Consider the following 12,037-nt stretch of genomic DNA (forward strand, 5'->3'; position numbering starts at 1 on the left):
ATCAAAGTCAAGTTAGAGACTTTAATCAAAGTGCTCATGGGAGACACTCCAAGTCTATATTCTGTATATAAGTCTTTTTAATGTATTCTTTTCATGTTTTTAGGATGTTTGTGAGGTGTCTGTTAAGTGTTCTCAGTTCCATTGAGTGTTAAGGAGTTGCATCCAAGTTTATCCAAGGAGAAGTGGTGCAAAAAGAAGTGAACAAGCGAGGGTGCTAAGGGTTTGGATCCGATCAGGTTAACACCGGGTCCAGCACCGGTCAAGGACACCTCGGTGTGGACACTTTCTCTAAAATGTGTCCAGCACCGAGGCCAACATCGAGATAATGTGGCCGGTGTAATCCCAGACGGAAGCCGTGTTGTCCAGCACCGAGGCCAACATCGAGATAATGTGGCCGGTGTAATCTCTGACGGAAGCCATGTAATCCTACACCGAGGACAACATCGGCACACACCTGGCCGGTGCTTAACCCAGGTGGACCATGTTCTGTAGCACCGAGGCAAGCATCGAGGAGCAGCGGTCGGTGCTTAACCCAGGCAGTGGCGTTTCATGCAACAAACCGACCAACATCAGGCACAATATAGGCGATACAGCGGCCCAACGATAACAAGTTCAATACACAGTGCCTTCCAAATAGTTTAGGAACATAAAGAGAAGACAAAAACTGATCAAATACAAGTACTGGAGATTCAGGAAGATAAAAGCAACATAGTCCAAATACTAGTTATTCAGAGATTCAAGAAGAAACCACCACCAATCATTGGTATAGAGTTCGTATGCAGCTCCTCCTGGTGTAGACAATGTAATGTAAACATAATTCCACATTTCTCGTAAGAGGTTTAGGCTTGTTGGCTTAATATACGTTAAGCCAAGAGTGATCGGAGACAATGTTGCTGTAGTTACGATTGTTGCTGTGTGATCGGGGTCGGTATTCTCCTTGTAATCCCTAAAAGTTATGCAGGACATGCACCAATAGATGCTGTTAGCGAGCTTGAGAATTTTGGCTTCAAATTCGGCATTTCCATTACCTTTTTCTCGAATATACATTTTTGCTGCCCTTTCTGCAGCATTAATTGATTCTCTAACGAATAAGCTTCCTTCCAGTTTGAGTACATCACTAGCATTAGCTATATGGTGATGGGTTTTGCCCTTGTTCATCTTTCGAATCATAATTTCTGCTTTTCTTAGCTTCGCTTCAATGTTGGCGTCGTCCTGAAGCATTTTTGTAGTTTGAAGCTCAGCCAACGCTTTATATCCATTTTCATACTTTTGCTGTTTCTTTTCTATATCTACAGTTTCATATTTCAATAATTGTTCGAGAGCATTACACGCAAGATCGACTCTCATGGGCAGGGTCAGTGAGTCTGGCTGATGAAAAGTGTTCTCCATGTGATCTATGATCTCTTGAAGTGTGCTTGACTGGTATCTGCTCATGATAACGGTTCTCTTCTTAGTAGACTCCTTTGAATACCTCTTATTTCAGTGAAAATCAGTTACCATTTGTTGTTATGTTAACCGACTGGTCTGTTAAACAAAGAGAAGGTTATTAGAAATTACATTATTGATATCTTTATTGTGATATCTATGAAATAACATTTATATTATTGTCATAGCTGAATACTATATTCGGTCTAGAGGAGGGATTTCTAGAATCGAGTTTCATCTTGATTGTCCACGAGCCAAAACTTTGGTTAGAAGGTAAACTATTATATGCACCTTATTTTAAATATAATCAAATATTTGGTTTGATATGTTTACTTACAATAATTGATTTATTTGCAGGTTTTGGAATATCCAGAATAAACCTACAAATGTCATTAATTTGGGTTGTAATGATGATGAGGCAAGTCCATCTTCCGTGAAGCCTAGAAACTGATCGAAAATCATATTTGAGATTTCAATATGTTTATTATTTACTTTTTTATAAATGTCTTTCTTTCTTTGTATCTGACATGAATTTACTTATGGGATGTTTGAACTTTGCTTTTTATTGAATTTACTATTGAGTTTATGATGTAACAAAAATGCTTTTCATTATGATTTTGTTGTCAATATTTATATGAACTCAATAATCTGAAATTTACTTTTTAATACATGATTTATAAATATGAACTCAATAATCTGAAATTTACATTTTAAATGTTTAATAAAACTATATATAGACGGTTATGTTCTTTGGCAAAATTGTATTCATAATATAATAATAATGCATGTTTTTGTCAAATATTTAATTTATTGTAAATGTAACCAATTAATTTCATATCGTTTGGTAGTTGGATTATTGTTGAATACATAATTTTAGGACATGTGCATGCAAGGTGACAATATTGACTTGATTTGATCGATATCTGATTTCAGCTTTTCATTTATTGCTATTTTCGTTGGAAATATTTTTGCATGTATAGATTCACGTCCCATAAAATTCACTTTGATTTATATACATTTTGGTTACTAAACCAACTTATACTCAATTTAATTTTGTAATATATAAAATATTCATCTCGATATGAAAGTATATATAGTTTCTTAATTTTTATGAAAATTAAATGTTACACAACTTATTAATATTGAAATTTAATTATATAAAGGGATTAATATAGCCTCTGTATCTTTGCATAAATATTAATTGTATTTGATAAAAATATGTTTGTATCGTTACATCTGTAACTTCCTTTTTCTTCTTTCTGAATATAAACTGATACATCTACTGACAACCTCTTACACCGATTGAACTAGATTCGGTTAACTTATTCCTTTTTTTAACAAAAGAAATATTCCATTTTTGTATTTATTGCAATTAAAATTATTCCAACCATCGCGACCTTACTCAATAAATTTACTACATCTTCTATATATATAGCGTACCTCTGTTGGATAATAACTTCATCCTTAACATAGAGAAAACCTAAAAAAAGCATTAATATCTCTGCATAAAAAATGGCCGACTATTCAATGGTTAAAGATCTCACACCATGGGAGGAGTTCAAACAGACAATCAAAGTGAAGGTTCTCAAGAGATGGGATACGGTTGATTCAGAAGGCCATGAAGGAATGTATTTCATCTTGGTTGATGAAATGGTAAGATTCGTTATTGTACACAGAATTCAATTATTTTGTGGTTGTTAATTGTTGCTTATTTAACTAAATATTAAAATTTGCTAGGGATCTCGAGTTGCTGCTATGGTTAACGACTTCAAACTATCTTTCTACAAAAGGGTTTTCCAAGAAGGTTCTTGGCTTCGACTTTCACAGTTTCGCTTGGTTAACTCCGGTTGGAATGAAAGAACCACAAATCATGCTTACAAGATCATTCTCAATCAGAGTTCAAAGGTGAATTATATCAGACCTTTGAGCCAGGATCTTTTCATCAAAATCGTTGATTTTCCAGGTGTTTACAACCGTCCTTCTCACTACTACCCGATCGGTATGTTTCCTTTTAATAATATTCTGTTTTTGTATAAAATGCATACGTCTCTTTTTGTTTATCATATATTCACAACAAAATAAAATAAAGTTATGTTATATAGACATGCATTGATTATTGGGTTTTTATTCAGATTTGATGGGTATTTTTGATAAGGAGATTGGCAATGTTGAATTCGATTTCAATGATGAGAACAGTGTTCCAACCCTACATTTTCGTATCAGTGATATAGAGTAATGTCTTCTACTATTTTTTATTTGATTTTATGATTATAGAAATTTCTATTTAGCAAGAATTTTTCTTTATCTCTAGGGGTAACACAATGAACTGTGTCGCACATGGTGATTTGGCTTATGATATAAATCAAATTGCGAATTACTTAAAGGACCATATTCCATATGTGTATTGACTGATTGGGTTGTTAAGAAAAATGAGAGTAAGTAGCCATCTATTATATTAAAACAGAAGCACATTTAGTACTTGCTTCCAAACACTCCCAAATTTTTTTAAAAAATATTTTGAGAAACAGTTTTAAAATTATCCTAAATTATTGTAATATTATTTAAAAACATATTTTTTTTTTATATAAAAAAATCCGAAAATTAGATATGAATTTAGATAACTAAAGATTTCCTTAAATATAGGTCATACTTAATTTAAAATTCAAACTATTTTTGTAATTAAATTTAATTCTAAAAATGATATTAATTTAAATTATTTTATACTTCTTTAATTATAGATCAGATTTAATTTAACATTTGAAAATTTAAATAATATTTTTAGAAAAACAAATATGATTAAAAGAATACATTATTGTATTTTTTAATCATATTCAATCAGAGTAAAATTTCACATATTGAAAACTAATAAATATTAATATTATATGGTAATTTGATTGGGTGGATTAGTTTTTTTTATATAATTGCAATCTTATATTCAAAACATGCAAGATATTAAGATAAATATTATTTCAAATTAGTAAATAATTATATTATATAATAATATGATGGACGTGTTAGAATTATGGTTTAGTAACTACAGTTTTTTTGGATTAATAGATAGAGTGAGTTAAAATGATCGGGTTAGAATTATGTTTAGTAACTACAGTTTTTTATAATAACGATCTTTTTTCGATTAATAGAATGTTCAGGTTAGAATTATTTTTTTATGATCATGGTCATAATATAGTAGAAAAAATTAAAAAATAAATTATATCTAAACACAAAAATAAATCTTCGTCATTTATTAAAAAATTATATCTATAAAAAAACATAAATAACATTATAAATTTTGATTTAAAAAATTTTCCGTGCGAATGCACGGGGTAAAATCTAGTTATGTATTTATTTTTTCTTTGATAATTTATTTTTTAATCAAATTGTTTTATTCCTTATAATTTCCTTTTTTATATAGATGAAATTACGATCACTGATTTTGAAGAAGGAAAGCTCTCACGTTTCTTGGTTCATCCAGATATTGATGAAGTAAACGATCTCTGTGCCAAGTAATATTTTTCCTTACCTTAATAATCACATTTTCAATTTTAAATTTATTTTAGTTATCCTTACTTATTTTTATTTTATGTATTTGTTCAGGATTTGGCAAAAGCTAAGGGATTCGGCCCATAGTCATTCATCTTCTGGAACAAGAGATGTGTAATTTGATTTCATCAAATCCTGAACTTCTCTTTCTTAACTATCTTTAATTTCATGTCTTTCTTAACTATCTTTAATTTCATGTCAGTAATCAAAAGGAGTGATGTCCTCCTTCTTTGTTGAATGTTAAGACTTATGTTTAATTTCTCGGATTTCTTTGAAGTTACACTCTGAACAATTACTTTTTTTTTTTATTTTAACTATCTTAAATATATTTTATGTGATCATAATTATTATAATTTGCAAAAGATTACAATTTATACGAACTAAATGATCTTATAAATCGAATACAATCGTTCATTTATAAATTTACTTTATTAACAACTTTGTAATAACGATGTAACCACAAAATAATTAATAAGTTAGTTAATAATAGATTTATATTAAATTATTTTGCTAAATAATTAATGGAGATATTTGTTCTTATTTGTTCTTACTTGCTATATCTCCAATTCTTTGTCTCCTTATATTTCAGGATTTGGAAAATATAATGACTAAATTTCCAGAAGAATTTAGATATGATAGTAATATTATTAGAAACTTTATGTTTAGGGTTCAGCATTCCTTAAATTAATCATTGTTAATATTTGATTGCATATTCTATAATCATCTTTCCTTAGTTACGCGAGATAACACATATAATGAATATATACGTAACAAATCATTTTTAAAAAAGATTACGAATACGACTTCCATATATTTGTCATATTACTTATTTAAAGTTGCACAAAATATACGTTAATATTTAATTCTATAATCTGTTAAATGTATCGTAACAACTTCAACCAAACTATGAAAATATTCTTAAACAATATAGATAATCATTATTTATGCCATCTAAGATATAACTAACAAGATACATATTCCTAAAATCACTGACTGTTGCAAATTTTTTTTGCAATTCTTCTTATATACGCAAATAATTTTGGGACGTCATATCCTTGATTTACTAACATACTCATATATAAACCTTTGCTGCAAACCATTTTATTCATCTTTAATCGGAAAATCAAACAAAATGCGTGAATACCAAATGGTGCATGAGTTACAATCTTGGGAGGATGGTTGGACAATTAAGGTGAAGATTTTAAAGAGATGGGGGGCCTTTGATGCTGACGGTCTTCGTGTGATGAATTTCATATTGGTTGATGAGAATGTAAATTTGACACTCATCTCTATCAATGTTTTATATTATTAGTACTTCATATCGTTTTGCTACTAATGTTTTATATCAATTACCCTAACAGGGTTGCAGAATTTCTGCCTACGTTGGTAACCTCAATCTATCCTATTTCGAATACGTTTTGAAAGAAGGAAATTGGGTGCAGTTATCCAAATTCAAACTAATTCCTTCTAAGTGGGAAGAACGGACTACAAGACACGTTAAGCAAATAATTTTAGATGGTGAAACTAAGGTCAGTTCCATCCGACCTTTGACTGGAGATCCTTTCCTTCGTTTTGTTGATTTCAGTCGTGTTTACAATAAGCCTTACAGCCACTTCTACCCAGTTGGTAAGTATTAACATTTATCTTTATTAATTATGTATTTAACTATGTTAGTGTTATCGATTATAGTATTGTATGATTGATTGTGTAATATTGATCAGTTGTTGTACTATAATATTTTTTAATCCAGATTTGATTGGTGTTCTGGATCAAGTCGAAAATATGGTAACAGTTGTTTATCCCGATGACAAAAGTGTTCCAACACTGAAATTCCGAATTAAAGATCTGGAGTAAGTAATATAATGGTTTCATGTTTTTATATCATTATTTGAGATACAATATAATCATAATAATTATAATGTGTAGGAATTGTACTCTTAACTGTGTTGCACATGATGACTTGGCTTACGAGATAGAAGGAAAATGCAAAAGTCGTGTAGGGAAGAGTCCATTTGCTATTTGTGTCTTAACTGATTGGTTGGTTAAGAAAAACATTGGTGGGTTTATATGATTTTCATATTTATAAGACAATCTTATACACATTCAAAACTTGACCTTATCTTATTTATATATTAGATGAAATGACAATTGAAAATTACAAATAGGGATCGCTTTCACTTTTTGCTATTGCCCCGCCATTGGATGAAGTCAAAAACTTTGGGATCAAGTAATAAACGTTATTAACATTCAATAGTTTTAGATTATGATTTTTTTACTGACTATTACATGAAAAATATTCTTTTCAGGCTTGCAAAGAAGATAACGGAAGTATACGTGAGTGCTTCAAGTTCTCAAGGAAGAAAGGATTAGGACTTATGTTATGCTATCTTATATTTTATATTCTATTTTATATTTTGTTATGAGTGGTGTTCTCCTAAGTTTGTTTTAATAAACACTTTGTTTCTCTTCCTACCATATTTAATTTGATTTCAATAAAGTGTATTATTTGGATATTAATTTTTTTGCATTATTTGTTAATCATATATTTTGCTTTTTTATTCGCTAATGAGTAGTAAAAATTTTAAATAGACATGTATTACCAATCCTTAACATGCAACCAACTTAAACAATATATTACACAGTTTATATATAACGCTGTACTTCTATATAAATAGTACTATCATATCATCAATAAATAAAAAATCACTTAGATATAATCAAAAATAATATATGAATTTATTAATGGATATTTAGTTTCTAAATTTGAAACTATAAATATAGTTTCCTGATCTTAGAAAATATCCATGCGAGATATTCGGTTTCCATTAGACATATTAATCTAACTGTATTACTATAAACCTAAAGCCTCCTATATATTTTGGATTTTGCAGTTTTCTAAAACCTAGATACCACATCGTACCCTTTCACCATGGAACTCTATCACCGAGTTTCTGATTCGCATTCATGGAGATCGGACTGGAAAATCAAAATATTGGTTTTAAAAAAATGGGAAACTCTTGGTCCACAAGGAATTGAAGGTTTGGAATTTATTCTGGTGGATGAAGAAGTAAGTTATTATTATTTACTTCATAGTAGTATTATTTTTCATAAACATCTTAATATATTGATACTGAACTTTTCAGGGATGCAAGATTCAAGCTTCGATGACTAATCCTGTGTTGGTTTCGTATTATGATCAAGCTTTGCAAGAAGAACAGTGGAATACTCTACATGATTTTGTTGTAAATGATTCATTTTGGTTTCAGAAAACAACTCATCATAAATGGAAGATTTTTCTACTTCAGAATACTACTGTCAAAAGGCTATATGAAATCCCCACCAATACTCAATTTATGTCTTTCTCAGAGTTTGAGGATATTTTGGATGGGACTATTGATCATAAGTATCCTATTGGTATTTCATATTTGTCTTATATAATTATCATTGAATTTCAATTTAGAATCTTTTAAACATTTTTGATACTTTATGTGATATTAAATCTACTTGGTGTTGTTGTCCATGTTGAACGACTTACAAGGATTAAGGATTACGGACTAGATTGTGATTTTTGTAGATACAATAGTCGACTACGATTTACGCTGAGAAATCTCAAGTAAGTATTTGAATCGTTACCCATTTAATTGTATGTTATTAAGATAACAATATATTTTGTTAATAAATTGTAGGAATGTTGAAATTAGTTGTGTTGCTTATGGTAACTTGGCTGATGATTTCCAATCACAATGGTGGTCTGCCTGTGGTTCTAATATAACATGTGTATTGACAGACTGGCGTATAGCTTACAACAATGGTTTGTTTCTAACTAAGTTATTAACATTTAATCATGATAACAGTAGTTATTATGGTTAGATCAAATATTAACTATACCTAAAATATATGTTTTAGGGACATTGACTGTTTCTGATGCAAGAGGGATGTCAAGGTTTCATTTTGATCCCCATATTGTTGAAGTTGACAAGTTCAAAGATAAGTAAGTACTATATAAATATTTGATATTTTTCTAAATGCCAGTAATAACATATCTGTATATAATTATTTAGGTACTTCAAATCCAAGAAGACGGAAAACAATGACATTGAGATTAAAGACTAATCTCATATATCATATTCACCTATTAATTATGGTTGGAGGTTCAACTATTCATGTCGTTTAGCTACAAAGGTGACCAAGTGAAGTAGTCAACGTTTGAATTCTATGAACTTATGTCAAATTCAGGATTTATTAATAAGATACATTGCTTTCATTATTCTCTATAGTTGTTTGCTCATTACGATAGATATATGTATATATATATTCGTCTAATACTATATATGTTTATATCATGTAGATAACATTGAAAATTTAAATAATATCATCATCAATTATAAATAACCAAAACCATACCAAGTTAATATACATTCAAGTAATGCGACAGATATATAAAATTGTTCTTATAACCTAACTATTAACATACACACAAATAAAAATTTGAATTGTATATGCTCTCCAAACTTGAAATCTTTAAAAAAAAAAATCCCGTGCACAGCACGGGTCTAAATCTAGTTTTAGATGGTTTGTTATGAATAATGTATTAAATTTTGTATTTATGCTGTTTTTTATCAATTATATGATGAGATTTCTTATTAAAAATATTAAATTTCATGAAATTGTAAATTTATAGATGTCAAAAATAATATTTAGCTGTAAATTGAAATTTATTTAGTTGTAAATATTATTTAGATCATATCTAAAATTATTATGAATAACAGTAAAATTAAAATAGAAAACATGGGTATTTTAGTCATATTATGTTAAACTCATCTAGATGAAGATGTACATTTATATTAAAGTGAACAAACAAACAAAACTTCATTTAGATGAATCATTCAAATGAACAACCCAAAATACAAACAAACATCATTCAGATGAATCATCCAAATGATTCATTCAAATGGATCATCTGAATGAAGATGACAAATGATCAAACAAACAGGGTGAGGGGGTAATTAGCGAATTATGTAAGTATTAGTAAGTATGTGAAACACATGTATCTACGAAATAGTCCTTGGTTTTTGTCACTTCTCCGGCTACATTTACCTTTCATGAAGCTGAAGAAGAAGAAAAGCATAGTGAAGGTCCATTTAGTTGTTTTAATGTTACATGTGTAATCGCATGTGGTTCCTTTTCTTTGATGCGGCTAATTTGCTTTAATTTTTTTTAGGGTTTTCATGTTCTATTCTACTATCTTCCTTAAATGCTGGTTTTGTTTTCTGACTATACATATATATTTGGATAGTCAGAATCGACCGAGCAATTTTTTTTCTTGGCTGGAGTGTAATCGTGTGTAAACGAAGATTATATATCTCCATTATTCAGAATTACTTTCTAAGTTTGTTTGGAATTGTAAAGATGGTTGATGTTCGGATGGAAAAGCTAATTGATTTGTATAATGGAAGAATAAAATCTAATTTATTTGTCGAATGGAAGAATAAAATCTAATTTATTTGTCGAATGGAAGAATAAAAACATGGAAGGATAAAAAGATGGGAAAGACAAAGATGATCATGAAGAAGAAGAGAGAGGGAGAGAATTAGAAGAATATAAAACGGTATAAGAGGACAAATAAAAACTCTAAGACCAAAAAACACAATCGTAAGAAAAGAAGAAGACAATGAAGGAAGATAAAGAAGACGTCGAAGATGATGAAGTAAAAGAAAGATCGGAAGGTGAAGGCAAAGGTTACAAATCAGAAGAAGAAGACAATGAAGGAAAAGGAAGCAGAGAACCCGGAAGAATAATAAGCTGGAGAAGACAAAGAGGAGGAATAAGTAAATTTGAAAGATATAGAAGAGGAATAAAAAAAGAAGAATCCAAAATAGGTGAAGAAGAAGGTGGAAAACATGTTATGACGAAGAAAAAACAAATTTTAAAAACCAGAAAAGTAATAAGACGACATATGAGACGAAGATGTTGAAGTAGAAAAAGGCGAAGTAGACATAGAAGAAAATTGGATAAACACGATTTGTAAGAAGGATAAGACAAGGAAAAAATAAACACGGATGAAGAAAATATAAAGAAGGCCAGAAGATGAAAAATAGGAAGTTGAAGAAGGTAAAGATGAAGAATGAGACAAAGAAAATTAAAACCATAAAGAAGTCATAGAATATGAAGAAGACAACAATAATGAATAAGGAGAACTAAGCAGAAGAAATATATATAAAAAAAAAAAGAACCTTCTATACGTAAATGATGAAGAAGTTAATTTCTATGAAAAAAAAATTAAAAAAAAAATGAAGCAGAAGAATACAACGGGGAAAAGATGAAGAAAAAAAAAATAAAAAGAAAAATAAGAAGTTAGAGAAGGCAAATATCATAAGAAAAAAGAAGTGGAAGACGATAGAGAAAAGAAAAAAAGTGAGAAAGAACATAATTTAACGATTCTTTATTCTTAGATATTTTTAATCGGGGTTAACATATATTGAATAATAGTTTATATATAATAAAAAACTGTATTGTAGTCTATATAATAATAATAATATTTTTAATGCATTATTGTTTTCAAATTTAGATCTACAATTTTAATAAGTGATTTTGTGCTTACTTAGGAGAAATATAAGAACCGATAAGAATGAGAGACAATTCTGGCGAAATGGGAAGAGCTAGTCGTTTGTAAATACAATGTTTGAGACAACAAAATATTATTTATTAAATTATCGACCAATATAAATTTCATTTGTTGATGAAACGACCACATATGAGAAACACTACATACAATCATATGTAGATGAAGATAGGGATTGAGTGTGTGTAAAAAAATTTCATATAAGCAATAAATTTTGTTGTTGCTGATGAACATTAAGCATTTTGGTGTCTTATTAATAATGTTGGCAGAAAACATTTTATTTCAAAACAATAAGTATATTATGAGAGAAATAAGTAATTGAAACTCTTGATACTTTTTGATGTGATCGTATAATATATTTGATTTTTAGCGAATGAAATAACTAACTTCAGAATCGAAATAAAATTTGATGAGAAGAATAATTTTTAAAAAATTATTGATCTATTTTAG

The 12,037-nt window shown here is 29.2% G+C and overlaps 1 protein-coding gene across 2 annotated transcripts in view; it reads left to right on the forward strand.

Annotated features, from left to right (window-relative positions):
- The window catches only part of LOC112082202, a 3,821-nt gene extending 1,810 nt beyond the window's left edge, over positions 1–2,011 (forward strand). For both annotated transcript variants that reach the window (XR_002896845.1, XR_002896843.1), the window contains exons 3-4: positions 1,614–1,698; positions 1,783–2,011. The gene's annotated coding sequence lies outside the window, so the exon portion shown is untranslated. The remainder of the gene's footprint in view (positions 1–1,613; positions 1,699–1,782) is intronic.
- Positions 2,012–12,037: the final 10,026 nt, after the last annotated feature.

Source organism: Eutrema salsugineum, unplaced genomic scaffold (assembly GCF_000478725.1).
Source record: "Eutrema salsugineum unplaced genomic scaffold, Eutsalg1_0 scaffold_1, whole genome shotgun sequence".
NCBI lineage: Eukaryota > Viridiplantae > Streptophyta > Magnoliopsida > Brassicales > Brassicaceae > Eutrema > Eutrema salsugineum.